This window comes from Lampetra planeri, chromosome 14 (assembly GCF_965212315.1).
Source record: "Lampetra planeri chromosome 14, kcLamPlan1.2.h2, whole genome shotgun sequence".
Classification (NCBI taxonomy): domain Eukaryota; kingdom Metazoa; phylum Chordata; class Hyperoartia; order Petromyzontiformes; family Petromyzontidae; genus Lampetra; species Lampetra planeri.
The window spans coordinates 672,788-684,949 of record NC_136120.1 but is presented as its reverse complement, the minus strand read 5'-3'; the positions used below and the strand labels follow the sequence as shown (position 1 = coordinate 684,949).

At 47.0% G+C, this 12,162-nt stretch overlaps 1 non-coding gene across 1 annotated transcript; it reads right to left on the bottom strand.

The window, feature by feature from the left end:
• Positions 1-6,610: 6,610 nt before the first annotated feature.
• TRNAE-CUC (transfer RNA glutamic acid (anticodon CUC)) lies at positions 6,611-6,682 on the bottom strand. The gene has a single exon. It is a non-coding gene; the product is annotated as a tRNA-Glu (tRNA).
• Positions 6,683-12,162: the final 5,480 nt, after the last annotated feature.

The following is a 12,162-nucleotide window of genomic DNA, read 5'->3' as shown; positions in this document are numbered from 1 at the left end:
CCGCCATCTTGGCCACGCCGCGGGCCGACGCCATTTTGAATTTACCTCCACAACAACCATCATTGGAAGACGGCGTAAAGAGGAGTCGGAGTCGCCACCTTACTACAGTTAAGGAATTCTCTATCGGGGGCGATTGGAGCGCTTTCGCCTGCCGATTTTTGGCGGCGGTTCGTTCAGCAAGATGGACCGATGCGGAGGCCTTGGAAGTGTTGCCGACTCTACTGGACGACGAATCTGTTCGATTTTTCCGTTCCATAACGGCCGATAAGAAGAAGACTTTATGTGGAGTTTTTGAGGAAATGGCCGACGCCTATGAGCCACCTGACGACGCGCATCGGCGATTCGCTCAACGACAACGAGCACCCGAAGAATCGCCCGTGGGGTTCAGGGGTGCGGTGTTGGAGCTGGCCATGGCAGCATATCCTGACACGCCACAGGATCTGCTCGAGCCCCTCATATTGGGAAAAATGCTGGAGCTGTCTCGGGATCTGGGGATCCCCATGCCTGTGTGTGGGCATGAGAAGCTCACGTCCCGGGCGGCAGCAAAGTGTCTGGATGCGCAGTTTAATCTCCGTCGCTGGAAGCAAGTGGCGGCATGGACGGGTGGGCCCGTCAAGGAAGGAGGCGCGATGGGGTGGGACCCCACAAGGGCGATCTATGTGCCGGATGAGCGGGGTCCACAGGAGCTGACGGCTGCCTCCTCTCCATGGCCGGGACGCGGAAGGCCGGGGCCGCGCGCTACGCCATCGGGACGGGGCCGCCGGGATGCAGGACCTGCGCTTCGGCGCAACGAGGCCGATTGCTTCCGCTGCGGCCGTAGGGGCCATTACGCCAAAGATTGCTGGGCCCGCTTCCCGGGTCCGCCGCAGCAGGAGCCCACAACACCGGACAAGCCGACCAAGGAACCTCCGAAACAGGCATGTCGGCACGCACCAGACACTCGGCAAGGCTTTACACCTCACCCACCACCTGTGTTGCGCGATCCTATTGTTGTTGTTAAAGAAAGGCCATCGACGGGGCCTTGTCATTCAGTTACGCAGTGGCGCAAATTGGCACGGAGAGTTGTCGCGGCCGCTACGGGTTCGTCCACTGTACCGGGGTCCATACAAGGTGTGGACGTGCGCATTTTGGTCGACTCGGGAGCGTCTGCGACTATTATATCGGATGTCATTTTCCATCTGTTGGGCATTCCGCCGGGGGCTGTGCGTCCGGTTTATGGGTCTTGCGTCGCTGCAAACGGGGGTAGTATGGGGATTGTGGGCCAGGTGGATGCTAAGATATCTATAGGGGATGTGTCGGCTTCGGGCGTTGTGTTAATATCGAGATCTTTGGCGGTTCCTTGCTTACTAGGCACGGATTTTTTGGCTAAGATGCCCATTTTGATTAAAATCAATGAAAATTGTATTGAATTGCCGGGGGGCCGTCGAATCTCGTTTCTGCCGTCGCCCTGGGGGCGACCTGCTTCGGCCGTACAGGTGCAGGCGCTGTCCGTCGCATCTGTGGACATCCCACCTGGTTCACAGATGCTTATACCCTTGCGGTATCGGAAGCCCCTGCCCAATCGGCTAGGAGCATTAGGGGTCTTGTTGTCACCATCCGCCACGATAACAACGGGATTGGCGTTAGTTGGGGCACAGACCATCGTCCGGCCGGATCAATTACCGGTTTTACAGGTGCTTAATGCGGGGGTGGAAAACATCCGTGTTCCGGCCGGTACGGTTGTGGCACATGCCACTACGGCGTTCGCGACGCACGATTGTCCGCATCGCCGAGGAGTGGTCGCTGGTGTTTCCGAGCCAAGGGGTTCGGATAATCGTTGGATCGCTACCTTATGTGACGAAAATTCTTCCCTGTCCGTGGGGCAACGTGATGCGCTGCGTAAATTGTTGCTGACGTATTCGGATGTGTTCAGCTCCGACGATTTGGATTTGGGACGCACATCGTTGCTTTCCCATCACATTGAGACGGGCGACGCTGCCCCTATTCGGTTAAATTCGCATCGGATGAGTCCAGCGGAGCGAGAACACGTTCGGGGGGCGGTGGAAGACATGTTGGCTGCGGACATTATATCGCCATCTAACAGCCCATGGGGCGCTCCTGTGGTCTTGGTTAAGAAAAAGGATGGCAACTTGAGATTTTGTGTCGATTTCCGGAAATTGAATAAGATATCGGTGGCAGATGCGTACCCCCTGCCGCGTATGGACGACTCCCTTGACGCATTGTCGGGGGCTAAGTTCTTTTCCACACTGGACCTCTCTTCGGGATTTTGGCAGCTTCCCCTTGACGAGTCCTCACGGGAGAAAACCGCATTCCGTACGCCGCAGGGGTTATTTCAATTCAACTGCCTCCCGATGGGATTGAATGCGGCCCCTGCTACGTTTCAAAGATTGATGGAGCTCGTTTTGACGGGGTTGCAGTGGGAGACGTGTCTTATATATTTGGACGATATTATTGTGTTCAGCCGCACATTTGGGGAACATTTGACGCGGCTGGAGACAGTGTTCACGAGGATGCGCTCTGCCAATTTGAAATTCAAACCAAAGAAATGCCACCTACTGCAACGGTCCGTCCGTTATTTGGGGCACATTGTGAGTGCCGAGGGGGTGTCCACGGACCCGGAAAAGACGGCGTGTGTCCGGGATTGGCCGACTCCGGCCTCTGTGGGGGATGTTCGACGGTTTTTGGGATTTGCCTCGTATTACCGAAGATTTGTGCCGGGGTTTGCGACGATTGCGAGGCCCTTGCATCTCCTTACGGGTAAAGGACGGAAATTTGTTTGGGGAGAGCCGGAAGAGGCGGCCTTTCGGAGTCTGCGTGATCTATTGGCTACGGCCCCGACATTGGATTATCCCGATTTTGATCGCCCTTTCATTCTCGATACGGACGCGAGTGACACAGGTATTGGGGCGGTATTATCACAGTCTAAAGGGGGCGTAGAGCGCGTCGTGGCGTATGGTAGCCGAGTCTTGTCGCCTGCGGAAACACGCTACTGTGTCACTCGTAGAGAACTTTTGGCGGTTGTTTTTTTCCTACGGCAATTTCGACCGTACCTTTACGGTCGTTCTTTTATTGTGCGTACGGATCATGCGGCCTTGCAATATGCACTTAAAATGGACCAGCCATCGGGACAGTGGGCACGTTGGTTGGACACGCTGCAGGAGTTTTCCTTCCAAATTCAACATCGGAAGGGAGTGCGCCATGCGAACGCTGACGCACTTTCCAGATTACCAGGGCGCGCCCCTTGTAAATGTGCGTCGGGGACGCATAGGTGTTCGCCGATTCTCAACCCCCCTCAGCCGCTCACGTTGGCCGTCGGGAAGTCGGGTACTCCGATGGAACCGGGACCGACTGATGGGGTTTTGAATCTGCCGCGGTCTGTCTGGATTCGGGAACAGATGATGGACGAGTCGTTGTTGTCCATGCGGAAGCGGTCTATGAGGGACAAGGGGAGTCCGAGTTCGGCTGTGGGGCCGCGAACCGCTCTCCGAGATGGTCTGCTTATGTGGCAAGAAAGGTTCCAGGAAAGCTGGCGTGTGGTGGTACCAACGTCCTTGCGATTTGAGTTGATTAGAACTCTCCATTGTGACACACTATTGCATTTAGGGGTGCAGAAGACCTTGTTGACGTTGCAACGTCATTATTTTTGGCACGGCATGGCGACAGATGTCGTAGGGCACGTGCGCGCGTGCCCTGAATGCGCCCGGCGTAAGCCGCCTAAACATCCTTACGTGCCGCCTCTCAAGTCGATTCAGGTGTCTCGAGTCAATGAATTGGTGGCACTGGACATATTGGGACCCTTCCCACCATCGGCGAGGGGAAATAAATATTTGCTGGTAGGGGTCGAGTATCTCTCCCGTTGGCCGATGGCCTGGCCGTTGCCCGATCAGTCGGCCGCGGCCATCACCGACGCCTTTTTGTTTGGGTACATTATGGACAAGGGGGCGCCGGAGAGACTCCTCACGGACCAGGGCCGAAATTTCTCTTCTAAATTGTTGGCTGAAGTGTGCGCAGGCCTTGGGACTAAGAAGATACGGACATCTCCATACCATCCGCAGACGGATGGTATGGTTGAGCGGCTGAACAGGACATTGTCTGCCATGCTTTGCCATACTGTGAGTGAGCAGCAATCGGATTGGGATCTGCACATCCCCGGGGTGCTTTCGGCGTACAGGATGACGCCCCATGCGGCTACAGGATATTCGCCGTTTTACCTTATGTATGGTCGGGAAAACGTGCCTCCGGTGGATGTGCAATTGGGTACTGGGGTGAAGGGACCTCGTAAACCACTCCCTGAATACATTCAGGACACGGTTCGCCGGGTTACGGAGGCGCGGGAAAACGCCCGCGTGGCTACGGCCAAAGCCCAGGCCCGGAACGAGCGGTATGCTCGGCGGTCTGAGGGGGAGTGCCCCTGGAAGGTGGGAGACCTGGCCTGGCTCCATTGCCCGCAGGTGCGGCCGGGGACCTCTCCTAAATTGCACAAACCTTGGCATGGTCCTGTGCGCCTCATTGAGGTTCCCAATCCACAGTCGGCGCGCGTTCAGTTTGGTTCTCGCCGTTGGTTTGTTCATACGTCGCGGTTGAAACCATATGTTGCTCCCCTACGTGATGCGTCATCTCCCAATGTTGCCTTGCCGGGGTCTGTTGCTGCTGACTCTGACTCTTCCCCGCCTGCGTCCATTGATCTTGCTAGAGCGCCTGTCGTACCTGTTCCAGACAGGCCGACCGTGACACCGCGGGGGAGGAGTGGGCCTGCTCGGAGGGCGCCTGCCAAGGCTGCGGGACCTTCAAGCCCGGCGACCCTTCCGACCCCGCTGCAGGCGCATTCGCCGAATATGACCAAGACTGATTCGTCAGGGACACGAGATGTCGGTGGACTTCCAATCGCAGCAGGGGAATTACCCCCTGTCATTTCTCGTGTTCCATCGCGTCCCCGTTCTACAAGTGGGCCGCCGACCGTCCGGGACGGGCCGGCGACCCGCACTCGTTCCAAATCGCTTACGTTTCGTTGATTGTATGTTGTTATTGTTCTTGTTCTTGCCGTCGTATTTATCGCATGCTTTCGTACGTTCGTCGATGTTACTTGTGTGTTGTTCTTGTTGTTATATTGCATGCTTAGTGTCCTTTAAGGGGGAAGGTCGGTTCACCGCATTACGCTTTGGTGTTGTTCAGCCGAGGTCGGCTGGGTTTTTTCTATGGGGGAGGGTGGTGTAATGCGGGCGAAAGCGACCTTCCGGATGTGACGTCACGAGGAGGCGGAGCCAGGTGACGTGGGTGAAAGGTAGGGGGTCCTTAAGCGGGTAAACCGGAAGGAGAAGGCAGTCGGGGTGTGAATGGAAAGGTGTGGGGCCACGCGGGCGTACGAGCCGAGGGGGCACCGTCAGAAGCGGGAGCCAACCCTGGGAACAGTAGGGAGCTACTGGGAGGTGTAAAGCTGCAGATAGAGATAGGCAGTGAGGCTGTGTGTGAGGAGCAGCGGGGTGGCTGCCAAGAGTCGCAGGAGCGACGAGAAGGAGACAGCACGAGGCTGTCAGAGCTGCAGCAGGAACAGCCAAGAGAGCTGTGTGAGAGTACAGCAGCGGAGCTGCTGTGGGGCTGCAAGAGCGACAAGAACAGCAGCGGGGCTGCTGATGTGGACTGGAGTGACATCGGAACCAGCACAGAGAGAATAAGAGAGACAGCCGTGTGGGAACGCAGTACGGACCGAATAAAGGACACTGAGCCAGAAACCGTGGTCAAGTCTTTTATTACACCTCTATACCCGGTCGATATCCCTGTACCGGTACTTAGTATTATTCCCACCAGCCCACACCGCAGGGTCCTGTTTAATTCGGTAAAGTCACGTGAATAGAAATAAAAAGTAAACAAAATACTAATGTTTTTTTTAAGTAACAAAAATAAAAAAATGAATGGAAAATCATAAAAGCAAAAAACCTTCGCATTTTTTATTTTATTTAACTCTTTTTATCGTTGGTTTTTTTCTTTCATAATTTTCAATGCATTTTCATCTTTATTTTATTTGTATTATTTTTTATTGCATTTTCTATTATTTTTTGTTTTTTTATTTACGTGACTTTACCTAACGAACCAAGAATATGAATTCCTGCAGCCACGAAAGTTTTAAGTAAAAAAATAGTTAACTTTTTTTTTACGTAAAAAGTGTTCTTTGACAGGGATTCTTACCCAGGCCGCTGCGGTGAAATGGCAAATCCTAACCACTAGACTACCAGTGAAGCTGTTGGAGGTGCCTCCACGTGTCCTGCTATCCTGGCACCTCCATCACCGGGAGCTCGCTCGAGAGTTGATGGTGCATTGGAATCTGTTCACGAGATTTACGTGGAATCGTGAGACCATAAGAGATGGCGACTGCCTGGGGAACACTTCAGTCAGCAATCGAAGATCAAGCCTGGTGATGATGCGGGACAGCAGGACACGTGGAGGTACATCTCACAACTTCCCTGGTGGTCTGGTGATTAAAATTCGAAGCTCTCAGTGCTGCGGTCTGGATTCAGTTCCCGGTCACAGAATGAGGCTCATGGTGTCTTTTTTAAAGCAGTTAAACTTTTCCGTAAAGAAGAAAATAACTTTTTTTATTGTTTATAAAAAAGAGTTCCCTGACCGGGAATCGAACCCGGGCCGCGGCGGTGAGAGCGCCGAATCCTAACCACTAGACCACCAGGGAAGCTGGTGAAGGTGTCTCCACATGTCCTGCTGTCCTGGCACCTCCAACATCGGGAGCTCGCTCGAGAGTTGATGGAGCAATGGAATCTGTTCACGGGATTGACTGTGGAATCGTGATACCGTAAGAGATGGCGACTGCCTGGGACAACCTTCGGTCAGCAGTAGAAGTTCAAGCCTGGTGATAATGCGGGAAAACAGGACACGTGGAGGCACACACACCAATTTCCCTGGTGTGGCAACTGGTTAGGTTTTGGCGCTCCCTCCGCCCCCTCTCGGGATCGAATCCCCGGAAGGGAAATAGTATTTTGGTTTCATTTTCAAAGCAGTTCCACGAATGCCTAAATTAATAGTATTTATGTTATTGATTAATTCGGTAAAGTAACGTAAATATAAATCAAAAGCAAACAAAATACAAAGGACAATATTTTTTCAAAGTAACAAAAATAAAAAATGAATGGAAAATCATAAAAGCAAAAAACCATACAATAAAAAAATACGAAGACAAAATTAAAAATCAATTGAAAATAATAAAAACAGAAAACCTTCGCATTTTTAATTGTATTTAACTCTTTTTATTGTTGTTTTTTTTCTTTCATAATTTTCAATGCATTTTTATCTTTATTTTATTTTTATTCTTTTTAATTGCATTTTTATTATTTTTTGTTTTTTATTTACGTGACTTTACCTAACGAACCAAGAACATGAATTCCTGCAGTCACGAAAGTTTTAAGTAAAAATATAGTTAACTTTTTTATTTACATAAAAAGTGTTCTTTGACAGGGATTCTTACACAGGCCGCTGCCGTGAAATGGCAAATCCTAACCACTAGACTACCAATGAAGCTGTTGGAGGTGCCTCCACGTCGCTCCCTCCGCCCCCGCTCGGGATCGCATCCCCTTAAGGGAAATAGTATTTTGGTTTCATTTTCAAGGCAGTTCCACGAATGCCTGAATTAAAAGTATTCATATTATTGATTAATTCGGTAAAGTCACGAAAATATAAATAAAAAGCAAACAAAATACAAAGGACAATATTTTCTCAAAGTAACAAAAATAAAAAATGAATGGAAAATCATAAAAGCAAAAAACCATACAATAAAAAAATACGAAGACAAAATTAAAAATCAATTGAAAATAATAAAAACAGAAAACCTTCGCATTTTTAATTGTATTTAACTCTTTTTATTGTTGTTTTTTTTCTTTCATAATTTTCAATGCATTTTTATCTTTATTTTATTTTTATTCTTTTTAATTGCATTTTTATTATTTCTTGTTTTTTTGTTACGTGACTTTACCTAACGAACCAAGAATATGAATTCCTGCTGTCACGAAAGTTTTAAGTAAAAAAAGTAGTTAACTTTATTATTTATGTAAAAAGTGTTCTTTGACAGCGATTCTTACCCAAGCCACTGCCGTGAAATGGCAAATCCTCACCACTAGACTACCAGTGAAGATGTTGGAGGTGCCTCCACGTCGCTCCCTCCGCCCCCGCTCGGGATCGAATCCCCGTAAGGGAAATCGTATTTTGGTTTCATTTTCAAAGCAGTTCCACGAATGCCTGAATTAAAAGTATTCATATTATTGATTAATTCGGTAAAGTCACGTAAATATAAATAAAAAGCAAACAAAATACAAAGGACAATATTTTCTCAAAGTAACAAAAATAAAAAATGAATGGAAAATCATAAAAGCAGAAAACCATACAATAAAAAAATACGAAGACAAAATTAAAAATCAATTGAAAATAATAAAAACAAAAAACCTTCGCATATTTAATTTTATTTAACTATTTTTATTGTTGGTTTTTTTCTTTCATAATTTTCAATGCATTTTTATCTTTATTTTATTTTTATTCTTTTCAATTGCATTTTTTTTTTATTATTTTTTGTTTTTTATTTACGTGACTTTACCTAACGAACCAAGAATATGAATTCCTGCAGTCACGAAAGTTTTAAGTATAAAAATAGTTAACTTTTATTTACGTAAAAAGTGTTCTTTGACAGGGATTCTTACCCAGGCCGCTGTGGTGAAATGGCAAATCCTAACCACTAGACTACCAGTGAAGCTGTTGGAGGTGCCTCCACATGTCCTGCTGTCCTGGCACCTCCAACACCGGGAGCTCGCTCGAGAGTTGATGGAGCAATGAAATCGGTTCACGGGATTGACTGTGGAATCGTGATACCGTAAGAGATGGCGACTGCCTGGGGAACACTTCAGTCAGCAATCGAAGATCAAGCCTGGTGATGATGCGGGACAGCAGGACATGTGGAGGCACAACCACCAATTTCCCTGGTGTGGCAACGGGTTAGGTTTTGGCGCTCCCTCCGCCCCCGCTCGGGATCGAATCCCCTTAAGGGAAATAGTATTTTGGTTTCATTTTCAAAAGAGTTCCACGAATGCCTGAATTAAAAGTATTTATATTATTGATTCATTCGGTAAAGTCACGTAAATAGAAATAAAAAGTAAACAAAATACTAATGTTTTTTTTAAAGTAACAAAAAAAAAATTAATTTAATAGAAAATCATAAAAGCAAAAAACCATACAATAAAAAAATACGAAGACAAAATTAAAAATCAATTGAAAATAATAAAAACAGAAAACCTTCGCATTTTTAATTGTATTTAACTCTTTTTATTGTTGTTTTTTTTCTTTCATAATTTTCAATGCATTTTTATCTTTATTTTATTTTTATTCTTTTTAATTGCATTTTTATTATTTTTTGTTTTTTATTTACGTGACTTTACCTAACGAACCAAGAACATGAATTCCTGCAGTCACGAAAGTTTTAAGTAAAAATATAGTTAACTTTTTTATTTACATAAAAAGTGTTCTTTGACAGGGATTCTTACACAGGCCGCTGCCGTGAAATGGCAAATCCTAACCACTAGACTACCAGTGAAGCTGTTGGAGGTGCCTCCACGTCGCTCCCTCCGCCCCCGCTCGGGATCGAATCCCCTTAAGGGAAATAGTATTTTGGTTTCATTTTCAAGGCAGTTCCACGAATGCCTGAATTAAAAGTATTTATATTATTGATTAATTCGGTAAAGTCACGTAAATAGAAATAAAAAGCAAACAAAACACAAAGGACAATATTTTTTCAAAGTAACAAAAGTAAAAAATGAATAGAAAATCATAAAAGCAAAAAACCATACAATAAAAAAATACGAGGACGAAATTAAAAATCAATTGAAAATAATAAAAGCAAAAACCTTCGCATTTTTAATTGTATTTAACTCTTTTTATTGTTCTTCTTGGTTCTTTCGGTAAAGTCACGTAGAAGGGAAGTAATAAAATAATAAAAATAAAACATAATAAAATTATTCTCACGACGTTTCGGCCACAACGCAAGCAGCCGTCCTCAGGTGAAAACCAGGTCCGTTGAGGCGACAGAGTCTGAATGAAACAGCACACGAGCTTGGAGCATATATATAAGCTGGGCGCCTTGACAAAGGAATTTGCATATCAAGAGGAATTCAGCATATTTATGGGAAATGCAGGAATGTGATTAGTACTACATATGCATGTGCATTATGCAGGATTATCAGCATCAAAGAGAGCTGCAGTTGATGCTGCTGCTGCAGTTGCTGCTGCTGCAGTTGCTGCTGCTGCAGTTTCTGCTGCTGCTGCAGTTTCTGCTACTGCTGCAGTTTCTGCTGCTGCTGCAGTTTCTGCTGCTGCAGTTGCTGCTGCTGCTGCAGTTGCTGCTGCTGCAGTTGCTGCCTTATCCATTTTAATATAACACTATGTATTATTCTACCCACCCTAATGTGTATCACACTGCTATATATTTACTATACAATTACGACACCATACATTATTCTGCAAACTGCACCATGCCAGTGAGTGGAACGAGGTCTGAAAGTCACCGTAAACGTGAACACAATCAGTTAAGATCCGAAATGGTTTATTACGTCCTTCCAATTGTTGTATGTGTCGGGTTATGAAATTTTGATGAAAATAATAAAAATTAATAATTTTCCGAAAAATGCGCAAATCGCATTAATTATGTTAATGCGTGAGTTAATATGCATAACTTATGATAATGTGAGTAATTATATGCATACATTATGATAATCACGGAGATAATCGTAGTAATTTATGCGGATGCTTGCGATTATGTTAATGTGTGCAGTTATGATAATTAGGCTCAGCTTCGTTTATCCAGAGTTATCAATCAGGATAACACGATTATCATCGATTAAACGTTTACCGATTATCCTAGTGTGTGTTATGATATTTTAGGTCTCCATTTTCATATCTCATCACAGGATACAGTTATCAAGAATAAGATAGTTTTGCATGGACTTGGAAGGAACACTCGATATGCTTCTGTGATAACAATTTTATTCTAACAAGCATGTGACATTCTATCATGCAGGTTAAACATGCGTCCATAATTCATGAGCAAAATTATGCAATTAACGAACATGGATAACTAAAAATACTTCTTCATTTGCGAGACTATGCATTTAACTAAAATGAATGAATAAACACTTATGCATTTGCGAGACTATGCATTTACTAAATTGAATAACTCAAAACTCTTATGCATTTGCGATATTGTGCATTTAACGAACTGAATGGCTAAAACCCTCCTAACAATCGTAACCTCTACCTTTCCACCAGGCATCTCATTAGTTCGTTTTTGTATCGATCACAATCGGTGACTGGCCGAGTTTGAAAACAAGCATGACACACTTTATTTTGCGGTAATAAAAAGCACTTATTGTATCCCAGAGGCGAAAGTATATGTCAATAGATTCATCGGCAAGTATAAAATCCTTTTAACGGAATGTTTGATATAATGGTGGGTGAGGGCGTGTGTGTGGGAGAGCGAATCTGGCTCTGTTTTAATTAATTCTTCGGCGAGACTCTATGACAAAGGGAGCTGGTTTGACAAGATTTTCTCTGTGCTTCCTTGAGTCTGGATGTGGGGAGCGATACGACCTCTGTCCGTGCGAGTTGCAGCCGAGACTTTCTCCGCAGTGAGGTGAGCGGCGGCGCTTGGCGGTCCTTGGATGCTGACGGCGCTCGTTCGGAAGACTTTGACTCTCTTTCTCCACGGCGGGATGACGAGTCTGTTTTGGTTAATGCTGGTCGATCTGGGTGTCGCTCGGTGTCGCTCGGTGTCGCTCGGTGTCGCTCGGTGTCGCTCGGTGTCGCTCGGTGGCGCTCGGTGGCGCTCGGTGGCGCTCGGTGGCGCTCGGTGGCGCTCGGTGGCTCTCGGTGGCGCTCGGTGGCGCTCGGTGGCGCTCGGTGGCGCTCGGTGGCGCTCGGTGGCGCTCGGTGGCGCTCGGTGGCGCTCGGTGGCGCTCGGTGGCGCTCGGTGGCGCTCGGTGGCGCTCGGTGGCGCTCGGTGGTGCTCGGTGGCGATCTCCGCCTTTCCTGCGGGTTGTTCGCTGGTCGTCACTCTGACGAGGAGCGATGCTTCGTTCGTGGCAGGGTGGACGTTGGCGTCTTTGTTGGCTTCACTCGCAGCTC